Source organism: Lactuca virosa, chromosome 1 (assembly GCF_052849685.1).
Source record: "Lactuca virosa cultivar CGN04683 chromosome 1, Lactuca_virosa_CGN04683_v6, whole genome shotgun sequence".
Taxonomy (NCBI): domain Eukaryota; kingdom Viridiplantae; phylum Streptophyta; class Magnoliopsida; order Asterales; family Asteraceae; genus Lactuca; species Lactuca virosa.
The window spans coordinates 2,144,478-2,157,444 of NC_136426.1; the positions used below are offsets into that span (position 1 = coordinate 2,144,478).

The 12,967-nt window shown below is 33.2% G+C and overlaps 1 long non-coding RNA gene and 1 pseudogene across 4 annotated transcripts; one reads left to right on the plus strand and one right to left on the minus strand.

Moving 5' to 3' along the window:
• Positions 1 to 214: 214 nt before the first annotated feature.
• On the minus strand, positions 215 to 1,414 carry LOC145169318 (protein WHAT'S THIS FACTOR 9, mitochondrial pseudogene; annotated as a pseudogene).
• Positions 1,415 to 7,047: 5,633 nt separating this feature from the next.
• LOC145131659 (uncharacterized) lies at positions 7,048 to 10,574 on the plus strand. Of its 4 annotated transcripts, XR_013717810.1 has the most exons (6): positions 7,048 to 7,467; positions 7,598 to 7,655; positions 8,138 to 8,282; positions 8,630 to 8,736; positions 9,543 to 9,670; positions 10,119 to 10,574. It is a non-coding gene; the product is annotated as an uncharacterized LOC145131659 (long non-coding RNA). The 4 variants fall into 4 exon arrangements; XR_013717811.1 differs by having other exon boundaries at positions 7,048 to 7,736; XR_013717809.1 differs by having other exon boundaries at positions 7,048 to 7,655; positions 9,481 to 9,670.
• Positions 10,575 to 12,967: the final 2,393 nt, after the last annotated feature.

Consider the following 12,967-nt stretch of genomic DNA (forward strand, 5'->3'; position numbering starts at 1 on the left):
AAAAACAAAATTTAAGAATTTTCATTTATCATAAACTTGTTTATTTCTCTATAGAACTAAATAATGTGAGTGAAAAGTGGGATCAAAGAGCAGCCAGCCTATCAAGATTTAAAAACAAACATAACCTATCATAATCAATCCTTATCAGCTCATTTAATAGCCTAGAAACAAGTGACATTGCATCTTCCTACCCTCGACTTATAAGAAAACTAACTTATCCTGATTCCTGACCTTGCATCATGAGTTCATCTTCGCCCTTCAAATTTATATTCCCTTGTCTTCTGTTTTTCAAAATACCTTTCGATTCCTTCACCAAATTAATGTACTTTGCTCTTACTTGGGCAAGAGGATGGGCCTCTATGGTTGTTTCATCATAATACACTTCCTTTAATATTGCAGTGCATGTTTTGTTCCTTAAAGATAGATAAAACACATGAGGACTCAAACGCCTTATGAACCTTTTATGGCAATCCCAAATAATTTCTCAAGGACAAAAGCTTCTTCCTTTCTGCAGAATGTTCAACAAACAGACTAAGCAACTCATGGAGCACACCCACAACACGTTCTCAACCACATCACTATTTGGGTACAAATCCGGAGGGCATTCCTCATATGGTGAAACGTATGGAAGTTTCTGAAAATGGTCCAACCAATCCAAAATCTTTGTCTTCAACCTCAAACCTTTAGATGGAAACAATAGAATTGAAATAGCCTCTCCATTCCTCAATGCATTCCTTTCAAGTACAGACAATATCTTTTCGTCTTTTTCGGTTTTCACAACAGATAACCCTTTCAACCCATCGCCCATTTCAACTACCTTAAAACACCCATCAAGATTATTTTCTTCCAGTGTACGTAGGTAACTATCTAGTAACCCCAAGTACCATAGCATACGTTGAATTATCTTCAATGGCAACCTATTTTCCACACTCATACGTATAAATTTCTTCAACCTTTCTTGTAAATCGGCCTTATTATCCCTATAAATAGCTTGTTCTTCATCATTAAGCATAACATGCTCTAGGGTTAACCTAAACCATGGCAAATTGTATTTGGGTCCGATGAACTCTTCGAAAACAGAAGGGTACAGTCTAAGAAACCTAGCAACCTTAATGTGTACATCTAATTGTAAGCCTTTCTTTGAAACATCGGAGATGGGGATGCAGCCTTCCGGAGAGGCAGTGACGCAGTTCTTAAGAGCAAGTATTGGTTTGAGTTCGATGGATTTGTGGATTGTATCAATTGAGTCCAAGTATGAATCTTTTTTCCATTTCATGTATGCATTGGTGTAGTTGTGCTTTTGGATGTGTAGAGAATTTACTGTGTATTGGTTTATGAGTGAAAAGAAGGGAACCTTTGAAGAGAAACATATGAGTTTTTGGAGATTTCTACCACAAATTTGATCAAAAACCATTTCCGATAATCATAGTAGCTCTAGCTTGAACTAAGCATCCACGTGGCCCCCTTTTAATCCTCCTTCATTCCACGTGTCATTTCCACAGCTATCTTACCAGTGGTTTCCCGCTTATTGTTTCTTTGACAATTCCACACAATCTCCTACTAATAAGGAATTCGGTTACCATATTATTATCCTTGCATTAAACTTCATCATATTGCATAAAATCAACAATGGATTTTCAATTACTTTATCTTATTCCAAATATATATGCATCATAATAGGAATTAAATTGATTACCATATTAACTTCAAATGATTCGAATGATTTATTTCACTTATAAATATAAAAGACTCCTATAAAATTTTCCAAGATTTATCGTCTTTCTCATTTGCTTCGTATCTAAACCCTAAAAGACTCTGCAATTCTGGTAAAGCATCCCCCAAACAGCTATGTCTATTTTTTTTGTTTATCATGTATTCTTATTTTGATTATATCTATATTCTTCTTCTTCTGATCCTTTATGTATGTGTTATCTTATAGGCATCCACTTTAATAGATTAAGTTTAACTATACGAACAAACATTTATTGTTCTAATTATACAATATTTTTATATCATTCTCTATAAACTTTGTTATTATACAATATGTTACATGTTATTGATTCCGTTCACGATTTAAATTGAAGAATTCATGTCTCTTATGGTGAATATCTTGACTGTAGTTGTACTTTTAAGTTAAGACCATTCATAAGAGTTATACCAAATAACTTAATATGACAATAGGACATCCTACTTTTCCTGATGCTTATACCAGTATCATGTATCACAACCAAATAGATATTTTCTACTATTTAATCTGCATCATTTTTTCCAAATAACTATCATTTTTTTATATAGAATGACAATTATACTCTTTTACATTATCTTAAACCAAATAACTGTCATAACTTCTTAGAAAAAAATGGCCATTATTTCTTTTTAATATAAAAGGACATATCTGCCCTTTTATATTTTCTTATAACAAAACAATATAAATATTTCATTGTTTGATTCATTTTTCTCTGCTATTCCATAAAACAAAATTCCATTATAAATAAAACTAAAAACTGACGTTGGTTCTCTTATTTGTAATGCTTTGATTCTTTTATTTTTCTGTATTTAAAAATAAATAATGGCATTATAAAACATTCTTTATGGATGGTGTTTGTTTTATGCTATTTAATGTACATTCTTTGCTCCCATTACCCCTACATGTTTACGTGTGTTCCTTTAAAAAATATGCAATTTTTTTATAATAGAAATGGATAATTATGCCCTTTTATATTATCTTATACCAAATAAGATAATTCATAATATGGCAACCTACTTTTGCATATGTTTATGACAATGTTTTATTAGAAATGAATAATGGCAGATTAAGCCCTTTTTAATATTATTTTATATAATTCAAAACCAACGTTATTAATCTTATTAGTAATTCTTTGATTCTTTTATTTTTCTTTATTTATTTAAAAAGAAATAATGGCATTATAAATCATTCATTATGGATGATATGTGTTATGTTATGGACAAATTATGTCGGCTATATTTTGTTTAACTACGTTTTTTACTGTCTAATATAACTTCATCATATTTGTACATAACAATGCTTAAAAACTATTTACATAACATCAAATTTATATAACTTCATATATTTGTAGGAAAAATGTCTACACCAAATGTCACATTGATAGCTGATGTAGATGTGCTCAAAGATGATTTGACTCTCAAAGTTTGTGTGATAAACGAATCCAGAATTGCAGTTTTTTCAGCTTTGAAAATTACACAATTGCATCAATATAATAGAAAACACCCATGGCTCTGATACCACTGTTGGGTTTTATGTACTCTAACATCCCTATGGTGCACATACAACCCTAATGCTTTGGATCTAAGTTTTCTCTAAATATACATGCAATATTCATTTTCCAAAGCATGAAGACTAACTAGCATGCAAAGGTGATATTTGAATCATAAAACTAGTTAGAATATTACCTTTTGATGTAGCTTGTATAACTTGACCTTAAAAGAGCTTAGCACCCCAAGTGTGATGCCTCAAACAAGTCACAAACACCAATAAACAATTAGAGGACAATGAGAGAGGTTTAGGAGACACAAAATCGGCTAGCCCCTCTTGGAATGCATGTGGTAACCGATTTTAGAGCTTAGGATACACATTTATAGTGTAGAATTCCAAGAGTCATTTGTAACCCTAATTCTTACACTTAAGTTTATGATCCAACAATTAATTTGGACTAACACTTCATGGACTAACTTATAAGCTTAGTCCATCACAAATCAATCATGGATCATTAGCCCAAACCATATGTATCACTGATTTACATAATCAGTCTTCGTTAATTTAACTAGTCTCTTTTGATCATTAAATTAATTCCAAATTAATTCTTGATAAATACTAATTAAATAATATGATTTCTCAATTAATATATTATTCTTATAATATATTAATAAATCACAAATAACCTCTTTCTCAGATATCCAACCTATCAAATTGTTCTGGTGAAGGCAACCCGAAATGGACCATGCTACTATCGGGTAAAGTACATACCAATTATAGTTATGGGATTAGACACCTAATCCAACACAACATACCCAGGGCAATCTAGTCTTTGTGGTTGTGGGCCCGGGGATAATCTAGTCTTTGTAACTGTGGGCGTGGTGTGCATGCATTGTATGTATATTGTTGTGTGTGATATTTTGGGGGAACTTACTAAAATTTGGCTTACAGTTGTGGATTAAATGTTTTTCAGCCACCAGTAATGATCGTGGGAAGGCGAAGGCGTGACTATACACTTTCGTCAGCAGCAATGGAGATTCCGTGTTTATTATATTACCCCGATTTTTAAACAAATATATTTTTGAACTAACATGTTTCTTAACTTGGATTATATAAATGTGATTACCTTAATTAAAAATGAAATTTTTTGTTGCAAAAGTAGGACGTTACATTGAGAACGTGACGAGAACTTCCTAACACTGAGCACTTTGATGGAACCTTACTTTCATTCTCTTATGCCATAGCGTACCTGAACCAAAATATAGCATTCTTCCGCTACAAATTTCCTCTGATTCACTATTCTGAGACCACAAATTAAACCATATGATAACCCTTCAATTAAGTACTTAGTCCTTCCCCGCTTAGGGTTCAAACTATCATCGAATGACATATTCGGACCCAAAGCCTCAGACCAGCTAAGCCAGGTACATGCCAACCATGAATCTTGGTATGCATATGGGATATGACGATCCTTCAAATAATGACCAAACAATCATAAAGAAACCCTGATCTTGGGATGGAGACATCGGAAACTTTCTCAACATCATCGTCTCAATGTTAGCGAAGTGGGTCATAATACCATTAGATCGACGAGGCACCTTACAAACGGAACTTCGTGCAACCAAAACTTGCATTTGAAGAAACTAATACAGAGAACACACTCCCTTTCTTATATCTATCGACTGACATACATCTGATCCATTCCTCTCTCAAATGCGGTAGGCTGGAAGAACATAGCCCCTCGTAGAGAACAAAGTTCTAATCCATCAGCCAACCACCCTTCCTCAGGCTGCAACCCTCAGGCCAATCATCACATTCGCCTCCTATAAGAGTCATGTGACTCAAAAGAGCACTACTTTGAACAAGGTCTTCGACACCTTAAGATCAACTAACTTGTACAGATCTGTACCCTTCAAATCTAAACTTCCATGGCCACTAAGGCCCAAACAAATACCAGACTCATCTTTATCCTAGACAACCATAACCGAAAGACCGATAAATACGGAAATAATGCAACAAGATACCAATTGAATACATGGGTAAGTCACTGGTGACTATAAGGACATTCTAAGAGTACTTAAGAGAACTAAGAGAATTTATATGAGATAATCAATTTAGAAAGGATCTTTATGTAAAGATCTACATAAGATGTTGACTTCTAAACAAATATAGATAATTATGAATTATAATTAGATTTTGACTTCATTATGGAATGAAGAGTAAGTTTAGTTGGAATGAGGTCCAAGCAAAACATAATGACACAGTCTAATACAAAATAAGAATACACTATTTTAGAAGTTAAAATCAAATATGATTGGATGAACGAGTTCATTGAAAAATTATGTTGATTTTTGCCATTCAAGGATCACATAGAAATCTTTGTGACTTCGAGAGTATACTTAATCAAGCTAAGAGACTCTATGTCACGAAAGATCAGACATCTATACCAGTTCACATATCAGTCATAAAAGGCATCTCTCAGAAGCAAGCATTCTAGCATGCTTCCCTGAGCAGATCCTTATTCTAACTATTATCATGCATATTATACTATAACACATATAACATATCCACATGTATGGGTATTTTGGGAATCACTTACTTGAGCTCGGATGATTGTATGCATCACATCTATTTCCTTTTGTAAAAAAAATTTAGAAAAACGTTTTTGTAAAAAGAAATCCTTCAGTCCTTAGTTTGATTTCAGACACACTATATAATGTGCCCGTATCCCTCAAACTAAGACTCTGATACCAACTTGTAATGTCCTAACTTTCAAACCAAAATTTTCATTTTAAATATAAAGGCTTGTGTATCAATTACAATTTGCAAGATCTATTAAAACCATTTGATTCCAAATATTTATCAGAGTATAAAAAAAGAGTTATTAAGTGCGGAAATTCTCCAATGGATGCAATACAATCAAGCCGTGCTGCCCTTCCCTCAATATAAGAAAACCTGAAACAATTTAAACATAAAACCATACGCACAAAGCTTAGTTAGTTCCCCAAGATACCACATACCATACATATCAGTGGGCCCAAACCTAGGGGTGTATTTCAACCCTATGTGAATGCTATGATCCAACCATAGTCTTACAATTACATCTATACTACAGCCAAGTCGTAGCCTTTATGTCATGATCCAACCATGGTCTTTCATGCAAGTCACAAAGAAAAACACGTGTTATGATCCAACCGCAATATCTCATACAAGTGTTGTGATCCAACCACGATCTTTCATGTAGGTGTTTATGATCTAACCACAGTCTTTCATGCAAGAGTCACAAAGACATCCTAACAACCTACATAGTATAGTGAGGAGACTCACCTGAACTACTCGACAAAAGCTCAATAGCCACCTCAACAACATAACAACCAACCCAAGCTTCCTAAATCCAAACTAAGACTAGTCCTTATTCAAATACTCAGTTCTATCCAAGTTTGACCAAAAGTCAAACTAGTTAAAAAGTCAATTCAGATGATCCTCACATCGTGGCAATTCCTTTGCCACATCATGGTCACGTCCAGACAAAATAGACAAGATGCAACGCGCCACCACGTCATGAGCCTTCCTTGGCCACGTCGTGGTTTCGATCATAAAGACTTTTCTTTATTAAGAGCTTAATCCATTAGGTCCAAAACTCAAATCGTCAGATCTGGTTCCTAATAGCTTCATAATGGATAAATTTTTTAACTTTATCCATTAGGATGATCCAAACAACTAAGATCTAGTCTTTTAAGTCTCAAAAGGACCAAAAATACATATTTATCAAATTAATCCATTAATTCCAAGTCGTTTAATACACCAAAATGACCGATCACAATTTCAAACGTTCAAGATGTAAACTTTAATCCACCAAAACATTGAAGACCATAGTTCTCCGTCCTTCTGTAACCTCTCTGTTCCCTTCTTGCGATCAAACAAAGCCATGAATTTAACATAGCTAAGCATTTCAATCACCCTCTCATCTATCTTCTGTAAATACGCTCGTTCTCGCTGATCTCTGTCCTTCTATCTCTTCAGTTTTTCTGATTGTTCTTCTTCGATTCCGACCAAAGCCTGTCGGCATCGATTCCCTCTTCCATAGTCGACGCCGGCAACTTGCTCCTCCACATTCGACGCCGACGATTCCCTCTTACCCTGCAGATGTCGTCGGTTCCCTCTTGAAGACGATGATTTGTTAGGGGTTCATCGACTGGAGATTTCGAGTCACTCCGAATTTGAATCAATCAGTTTCTACTTTCTTCATATTCCCTCACACCTCTATTATTTATTTTAATTAGTCACATACACTGTATGCTTTCTACCTGATTGTCGTATATATTTTTGATTTAATCTATATGTATGTACTTTAATTTGTAGGTTTGTGTGTGGGATGTCATCTGCATGCAGTCACCGCTTTGCCTCATCGCCATTTCAGGTGTCCCTAGGTCTAAGACGATGTTTCTTTTAATGAAGATGTTGAAAATTCCTAATCTAATCTACTTATTTTCATGTGCAGGTTGTGTGTTATGATATTTATTTTTATTGATTTTTGTTTGGTTGTTCAATCTCATATTGTGAAGACCCGTAATCTAATGTACAGCAAATGCTTGGAATTCATAATTAAGTTATTGTTTACATAACCATTACTAAGAATAAGGAAGAAGTTATTAACACTTTTGGTACTATTTATTTCTTGGTTAGCTGTTATCATGCCCAGATGCAGACTACTATGTGTGAATGGTTTTATTAACACGGTTTATATTGACTTTCATCCTGTGCCTTTTAATATTCTCTTAAAGCCTAATGGAAAATTGGTTTTCGTTAGTGGTATAGTACAACCAACTTGTATGGGTTACCTGCTTTTCACTTGCTTTTTGGTAATCAAATAAGAAATAATGAGGTTTAATGGTGTGGCAGGTGGAAGGATAAAGGAGACGCAAGAGATTATTGATTTTGCAGAGGAACATAGTATAACAACAACAGTTGAGGTCATTGCTATGCAAAACTACACCATCACTACAATAGAGCATGTTGACAAAGCCAATGTTTGTTATTGACACTGGTAATACATCAAACTTACATAATTTCATATCTTTTGACTTCAAGTTTTGCTTAGTCTAAATTTATATTGTTGCATTTTCCAATGTGGGTTGGCTTTCTGTGATGGGAGATGGAGTTGGGATTGGTTTTCTGGTTGTGTGTGTGTATTGTGATGGACATGTAACTGATTAATCTCATTAGGGTAATCAATGACTAAGTCAATTGAACAATTTTCGTTATTTTACCTTTCATTTATGAGAATTTAGTGCATCGCTCTTTATTTGTTTTTTTTTTTTTTTTTTTTTTTTTTTTTAAAGTTTAGCTATTATGATAAAATTCCAATGCTATCAAGTGTTTGATATGTTTTAGGTTGTTGTTGGTGCTTTATACGATGAAGGCGATGTGATGGTTGTTCATGAAGTTGTTATCGATTGTAAAGTGTAAACTGATACTTGAGAAGCCCCCAACCAAATATGGTTAGTATTTAAAGTTATGCTGGAAATAGCAACGCACTTTAATAAAACTTTAACTTAATTTGACTTTTTGGAGCCACTTGTATTAGATTTGGTATTCAATCAAAAACTAAAGTTTGTTTCTATTTCTGCATTGCATTATATTTTGTACATCAAACTATTCGGTGAAATGATTCTTATTTTCTTGATATAAAAGTAAGGTGGAAATGAATTTAGACACATAATTTCTTATTAAAATTGTGACCCAGATTTAACATCATAAAATAAATCGCATTGTAGATTTTGAAAATATCTTAAATAGCATTGTCACATTTTTTTTGATTGTTTCTTGAAAAGTCTTGGTATTTTTGAGATTTTAACATCGTAAATAACATTGTACTTTCTTAAGAGTGTGTTAAATAGCATTATATTTTTGGAAATTCATATTTTCCAACTAATGGAATTTTTTGAAATTTAATCTCATAAATAGCATTATACTTTCAAAAAAAATGTTTTAAACAACATTGTAGTTTGTGGGAAATCACATTCTTATATATTTTTTTTTTACTATTTTGTGTGCTATTTTCTAGAATTTAACATCACAAGTAGTATTGTATCTTTTTAAAAAAATCTCTTAACTAGCATTGTAGTTTCTGGAAATTCACATATTTCGAATTTTTTACTGTTTCTGGAAAATTTAATTTTGTTTTTTTATCAGTCAAGTAATTTATGAAATTTAACATAGTTTTTGTTTTTTTCGTGTTTAAGAGATGTTCAAGATGATGAGATCTGATCTAATCATGATATGCAATTTTCTGTTGAATTTGAAGTTATCTAAACTTGAAGCTGAAAGATTTGAAGCTATACGCTACTGTTCACGCTTATCAGAAGCTGTTGTCCTAGGTGATGAGTTCTGATCCGCCCAAGTTGATCGCATTTGAAGCTGTTTGTTAACCATGTACTCTTTTCTGTTTTTTTTCCAATTTTAAAATAACTTACAAAAGTTTTCCTTTTTGTAATGGTTTTGGTCATGTTCCAAGTAAAATGGTTACATTACCCTTTTCTAGATTTTTTTTTTTTTGCTTTTAAATCAAAGGGTAATATTGTCAATTGCTTAAAACATGAACAAAAACATTACAAATATCTCAAATAATTACCCATTTCTGTTTTATTAAAAATAAACCATCACAAATATCTCAAATAATGACCAAAATTGAAAAAAAAAAATACTCTTAATTTAAGCACAACTATATAATGATCAATGTGACATTTTCTATCTTAAACTATTCTTACTTGCTGTTATTACTATTTTGCTTTTAGGCATATTAAAGTTTTTTATTTTGGGGATTCAAATTGCGTTTTTTTTATTTCTAATAATTGAAAAATATGTGATTTTTTGGTGGCAGGTCTTCAAAAGAGTTCTCAGAGCCTATGCTACAGAGCTTTGCATGAAGCTGCATTGCATATTAATAGAAATAACAACCACATATAATTAACACAACACAAACCTCTCCATGCCATAATCTGCACTAAAACCCACTTCTTTGGGCATCGAATCACTCATGTATGGTCCTTTGATAACCTTCATGTCAAACATTCCTTTTCCGCTTTTCGGGCGGAAGCAAAAAAGTAGGTTGCTATTAAACAAATTAAGAAAATTTAGTTGCTATCCTAAACTCAAGATTCAGCTATTTTAACAATTTCATTCCAGATTTCCATAAATTGAAATGAAATCCCCTCCGCCAATGCGAAGCATGGGATACTTCCCTAGTTAGGATTTTTTTTAAATCACATCACCATAGGGGACATTTTTGTAATTTACTCTTTTTTAAAATAAATTAACGTTAAATTTTTTACTGGAATTTCGCATGACCAATATGCGGAATGACATTGGGCTTTAAAATGGGTCTTTATATGAAACATTTATTTTCACTTTCCTATCATATGTGTTTGTAGAAACTATTTTAATCCATGACTTCAATTTAGCAATATAGAGCTCGTTTTTGCTGCAAAATAGTTTTTGAAGATTCATATTACAAAAAATATAAAAAAAATAAATAAATAAAAAATAAATGTCTTTTTGAAAAAAATCTTATTTTTGTAAAAATATTAACAATTTCGTAATATAAATTGCATAGTAAACAGTAATTTTGGAAGTCAAACCTAATATTTTATTTTATTATTTTTTATGCATTTCCAAAGACTAAACATGCAAAATACATCTTTTATATTTTTAATCTTTTTTCTTTCAACATACGAGTTTGTTTTAGAAATATTTAAGTTTTATTTTTGATGTGAAAATGATTTTTGAAGAGTTTTAGTATAAAAAAAAGTTTAAAAGACAAATAAAAATTATGATTTTCATAAATTTATGAACAAATTCGCAGCGAACATTAATTTTGTACGTCAAACAGATGACACTATTGATGCGAAATCGGAATACGGTCATCGCGTCTTGGTTTTGGATCTGGATCGTGGATCGGAGATGATCGCCGTTAATATGTTCTCGATAGGTTCTTAGCTGCAACATGTAACAAGACCGTTAGAACCACCCCAATCACTATGCATCGGGAGCAGGCTCCGTCGATCAACTCAGATTGGTATGAGTGATGAGATGGTCTCTAATGGTCGGAGAAAGCCATATATGTGTATTGGGAGTGTCTATGAGAATAGAGGTTGATCTCCCAAGGTAGGAGAAGTCTGAGTATAGCTGAGGCTGAAGCTTGTGGATCTGAGAGCTTACCCCTCATAGAGGAGGAAACATTCTATTTATAGGGGACAACTAGGCCAAGAGGAATTAGCTCATGCCTTGGGCTGACTCAATTCATGCCCAGCGAGCTGGCGGCAACGCAGCGGTGCAGTGGTGCCAAACAGTCTATACTGCAACCAGGCAAGGCTGGCCAGTACTGCTGCCAGGCAACCAAGCCGTCATGCTATTGGGTCATGCCAATGGACCCAATACCAACAAAATATATATATATATATATATATATATATATATATATATATATATATATATATATATATATTCTCAACCTAAGATTTCACTTTAACAACATAAAAGCCTATTTTATTGTAAAAATAGTTTGTTGACGAAAAATCATGAAACAAAGACAATATAATAAGATTACATTAAGATAATAGTAGGGATGAGCATCAGAACCGGGTACCCGCTTTTGGAACCGGAATCGTCTCGGAACTGTCGGTTTTGGAACTGGGACCGCCTTAAGCAGTTCCGGTTCCGGTTCCTAAAGTTATGGAATTGCCTTAAGCGGTTCCGGTTCCGGTTCTCTTTTTTTCGGAACCGCTACCCGTCGGGTACCCGCAAGAACTGGTTTATATATATATATATATATATATATATATATATATATATATATATATATATATATAATTTCATATAAATATGTGTGTTACTTAGACTGGTTTAGAATATATTGGTCCAATTTTATCCGTCTTTGGTCCGAATTGATTTAATTTGGATCGAACTAAACTGTGGTTTTATCGACAAAAGCTAACAAAATTAATTTAACCAGGTTACCCGCTCCCGGAACTGGAACCGACGGTTCGGGGACTAGTTCCAAACATTTAAGAACTGCCTAGAGCGGTTCCGGTTCCGGTTCTAACTTTCTAGGAACCGCCGGTTCCGGTTCTGGTTCCGTTTCTCGCCAAATGAGGAGGGTACCCGCCTATGCTCATCCCTAGATAATAGTATCACTCAGAAAAACATAATGCATTATGATTGTAATAAGATAATACTCATTGTCATATGTTGATTCAAGGTATTATCTTAATGTAATCTTACTATATTCTCTCTGTCTAACATATGATATTGCCTAACTATATTCACCAACATTGTCTTTTACACAGGGTATTATTTTAATGTAATCTTACAATATTTTCTACGTCTAACATATGATATTTTTTTAAACGGGTTAATGATTGTATTAAAAAGACAGCAAAGAGCTAACAAAGAATTACACAGGAATAGACAAAATTAGATTTAACATCCATGCTAAATGACTAATATTAATTCGTCTATTCATATTAACAAACCAAATATAGGAATAGTCGATCAATCTATCAACCAACGAATTCCTTGTGACATTCTGATCACTAAAAAGTATTGCATTGAGAAAATTCCAAAGAATCCACCACATGATCAATCTAACTGTTAACGTATCCCACTAGAAATACGCCAAACATAACAGAGCCGTCATCTCTTAGACGACTTGTCAAAGGTCGACACATACCT